We start from the raw sequence: 4,865 nt of genomic DNA, 5'->3' as shown, positions 1-4,865 counted from the left end.
TCATTAGTTAGCTAGCTAGCATATTAATTGTGCAAAAATATGATAGCTAACGTAAGCTAGCTAAGCACTAGCCAGTCAGTGGCGCTGACAAATTGAAACTGGTATTAACAAAATGTATTTTACTCTATCCCATAAAACATGGCATTGCTAACTAGGAATCATTTAGCTAATAAAATGTAAACGTTTATTAGGAAGTTTAATAAGTTAGACACTCACCAGACAACTTTGGTAGGTAGCAAACTAGCTAAACTCAGCAAAAAAAGAAACGTTGCTTTTTCAGGACCCTGTCTTTCAAAGATAATTCGTAAAAATTCAAATAACTTCACAGATCTTCATTGTAAAGGGTTTAAACACTGTTTCCCATGCTTGTTCAATGAACCATAAACAATTAATGAACATGCACCTGTGGAACGGTCGTTAAGACACTAACAGCTTACAGACAGTATGTAACGGTTTTCGAGTAGGGATTTGACCAAAACGCAGCGTTGTGATACGACATGAATATTTATTAAACAAGACGAAAACTAAACATACTTGAGAATATACAAAATAATAAACGAAGTCCAACAGACCCGAACAAACGAACTTACATAACACGAAGAACGCATGAACTGGTACAGACGACACAAACGAACGAACAAACGAAACAGTCCCGTGTGGTGCACAGACACAGACACGGAAGACAATCACCCACAAACAAACAGTGTGAAACGCCTACCTTTATATGGTTCTCAATCAGAGGAAAACGTAAAACACCTGTCCCTGATTGAGAACCATATAAGGCTAATTACACCTGACCTAAACATAGAAACACAAAACATAGAATGCCCACCCCAACTCACGCCCTGACCAACTAAACACATACAAAATAAACAGAAAACAGGTCAGGAACGTGACAGAACCCCCCCCCTCAAGGTGCGAACTCCGGACGCACCACCAAAAGTCTAGGGGAGGGTCTGGGTGGGCATCTGTCCACGGTGGCGGCTCAGGCTCTGGGCGTGGTTCCCATCCCACCATAATAAATCCCCGCTTTCTTATCCCCCTCACAATGACCACCCTCCAAATAACCCCACCTAAATTAAGGGGCATCACCGGGATAAGGAGCAGCACCGGAATGAGGGGCAACACCGGAATGAGGGGCAACACCAGAATGAGGGGCAACACCAGAATGAGGGACAACACCAGAATGAGGGGCAACACCGGACTGAGGGACGGCAGCTCCGGACTGAAGGACGGCAGCTCCGGACTGAGGGACGGCAGCTCCGGACTGAGGGACGGCAGCTCCGGACTGAAGGACGGCAGCTCCGGACTGAGGGACGGCAGCTCCGGACTGAGGGACGGATCCTGGCTGGCTGGCTCTGGCGGATCCTGGCTGGCTGGCTCTGGCGGATCCTGGCTGGCTGGCTCTGGCGGATCCTGACTGGCTGGCTCTGGCGGATCCTGGCTGGCTGGCTCTGGCGGATCCTGGCTGGCTGGCTCTGGCGGATCCTGGCTGGATAACGGCTCAATGCTGGATGACGGCTCTGGCTGGTCATGGCTGGATGACGGCTCTGGCTGGTCATGGCTCGCTGACGGCTCTGGCTGGTCATGGCTCGCTGACGGCTCTGGCTGGTCATGGCTCGCTGACGGCTCTGGCTGGTCATGGCTCGCTGACGGCTCTGGCTGGTCATGGCTCGCTGACGGCTCTGGCTGGTCATGGCTCGCTGACGGCTCTGGCTGGTCATGGCTCGCTGACGGCTCTGGCTGGTCATGGCTCGCTGACGGCTCTGGCTGGTCATGGCTCGCTGACGGCTCTGGCTGGTCATGGCTGGCGGAAGGCTCTGGCTGATCCTGTCTGGCGGAAGGCTCTGGCTGATCCTGTCTGGCGGAAGGCTCTGGCTGATCCTGTCTGGCGGAAGGCTCTGGCTGATCCTGTCTGGCGGAAGGCTCTGGCTGATCCTGTCTGGCGGAAGGCTTTGGCTGCTCCTGTCTGGCGGAAGGCTCTAGCGGCTCCTGTCTGGCGGAAGGCTCTAGCGGCTCCTGTCTGGCGGACGGCTCTGAAGGCTCATGGCAGACGGGCGGCTTTGCAGGCTCATGGCAGACGGGCGGCTTTGAAGGCTCTGTACAGACGGGCAGTTCATGCGACGCTTGGCAGACGGACAGTTCAGACGGCGTTGGGCAGACGGGCAGGTCAGGCGCCGTTGGGCAGACGGGCAGTTCAGGCGCCGTTGGGCAGACGGGCAGTTCAGGCGCCGCTGGGCAGACGGCAGACTCTGGCCGGCTGAGACGCACTATAGGCCTGGTGCGTGGTACCGGAACTGGAGGTACCGGGCTAAAGACACGCACCTTCAGGCTAGTGCGGGGAGCAGCAACAGGGCACACTGGACTCTCAAAGCGTACTATAGGCCTGGTGCGTGGTACCGGCACTGGTGGTACCGGGCTGAGGACACGCACATCAGGGCGAGTACGGGGAGAAGGATCAGTGCGTACAGGGCTCTGGAGACGCACATGAGGCTTGATGCGTGGTGCCGGAACTGGAGGCACTGGGCTGGATACACGCACCACAGGGAGAGTGCGTGGAGGAGGAACAGGACTCTGGAGACGCACTGGAAACCTGGTGCGTGGTGTAGGCACTGGTGGTACTGGGCTGGAGCGGGAAGGTGGCGCCGGAAATACCGGACCGTGCAGGCGTACTGGCTCCCTTGAGCACTGAGCCTGCCCAACCTTACCTGGTTGTATACTCCCCGTCGCCCGACCAGTGCGGGGAGGTGGAATAACCCGCACCGGGCTATGTAGGCGAACCGGGGACACCATGCGTAAGGCTGGTGCCATGTAAGCCGGCCCGAGGAGACGCACTGGTGGCCAGATATGTAGAGCCGGCTTCATGGCACTTGGCTCAATGCTCAATCTGGCCCGGCCGATACGAGGAGCTGGTATGTACCGCACCGGGCTGTGCACACGTACAGGAGACACCATGCGCTCTACTGCGTAACACGGTGTCTGCCCGTACTCTCGCTTTCCACGGTAAGTACAGGGAGTGGGCGCAGGTCTCCTACCTGACTTCGCCACTCTCCCTTCTAGCCCCCCCCCAAGAAATTTTTGGGGTTTACTCACAGGCTTTTCGGGTCTCCAGCCACGTCTCCTTGCTGCCTCCTCAAACCACCGCTCCTGGGCTTTAGCTGCCTCCCTCTCTTCAACAGAGCGGCGATATTCCCCTGTCTGAGCCCAGGGTCCTTTTCCGTCCAATATTTCCTCCCATGTCCACGAGTCCTGGTTTCTTTGTTGCGCTCTCCCACGCCGCTTGGTCTTTGGTTGGTGGGTGATTCTGTAACGGTTTTCCTCCTCCTCTTCAGACGAAGAGGAGGAGTAGGGATTTGACCAAAACGCAGCGTTGTGATACGACATGAATATTTATTAAACAAGACGAAAACTAAACATACTTGAGAATATACAAAATAATAAACGAAGTCCAACAGACCCGAACAAACGAACTTACATAACACGAAGAACGCATGAACTGGTACAGACGACACAAACGAACTAACAAACGAAACAGTCCCGTGTGGTGCACAGACACAGACACGGAAGACAATCACCCACAAACAAACAGTGTGAAACGCCTACCTTTATATGGTTCTCAATCAGAGGAAAACGTAAAACACCTGTCCCTGATTGAGAACCATATAAGGCTAATTACATCTGACCTAAACATAGAAACACAAAACATAGAATGCCCACCCCAACTCACGCCCTGACCAACTAAACACATACAAAATAAACAGAAAACAGGTCAGGAACGTGACACAGTAGGCAATTAAGGTCACAGTTATGAAAACTTATGACACTAAAGAGGCCTTTCTACTGACTCTAAAAAAAAAAAAAAGAAAGATGCCCAGGGTCCCTGCTCATCAGCGTGAAAGTGCCTTAGGCATGCTGCATTGAGGCATGAGGACTGCAGATGTGGCCAGGGCAATACATTGCAATGTCTGTACTGTGAGACCCCTAAGACAACACTACAGGGAGACAGGATGGACAGCTGATCGTCCTCGCAGTGGCAGAACACGTGTAACAACACCTGCACAGGATCGGTACATCCGAACATCACACCTGGGGGACAGGTACAGTATGGCAACAACAACTGCCCGAGTTACACCAGGAACACACAATCCCTCCATCAGTGCTCAGACTGTCCGCAATAGGCTGAGAGAGGCTGGACTGAGGGCTTGTAGGCCTGTTGTAGTAAGGCAAGTGGGCACAAAACCCACCGTCACTGTAACAGACAGGACTGGCAAAAAGTGCTCTTCACTGACGAGTCGCGGTTTTGTCTCACCAGGGGTGATGGTCGGATTCACGTTTATCGACGAAGGAATGAGCGTTCCACCGAGGCCTGTACTCTGGAGCAGGATCGATTTGGAGGTGGAGGGTCCGTCATGGTCTGGGGCGGTGTGTCCCAGCATCATCGGACTGAGCTTGTTGTCATTGCAGTCAATCTCAACGCTGTGTGTTACAGGGAAGACATCCTCCTCCCTCATGTGGTACCATTCCTGCAGGCTTATCCTGACATGACCCTCCAGCATGACAATGCCACCAGCCATATTGCTCGTTCTGTGCGTGATTTCCTGCAAGACAGGAATGTCAGTGTTCTGCCATGGCCAGCGAAGAGCCCGGATCTCAATCCCATTGAGCACGTCTGGGACTTGTTGGATCGGAGGGTGAGGGCTAGGGCCATTCCCCCCAGAAATGTCCAGAAACTTGCAGGTGCCTTGGTGGAAGAGTGGGGTAACATCTCACAGCAAGAACTGGCAAATCTGGTGCAGTCCATGAGGAGGAGATGCACTGCAGTACTTAATGCAGCTGGTGGCCACACCAGATACTGACTGTTACTT

The sequence above is a fragment of the Salvelinus namaycush genome, chromosome 32 (assembly GCF_016432855.1).
Source record: "Salvelinus namaycush isolate Seneca chromosome 32, SaNama_1.0, whole genome shotgun sequence".
NCBI classification, from domain to species: Eukaryota; Metazoa; Chordata; class Actinopteri; order Salmoniformes; family Salmonidae; genus Salvelinus; species Salvelinus namaycush.
This window is presented reverse-complemented; position numbering follows the sequence as displayed.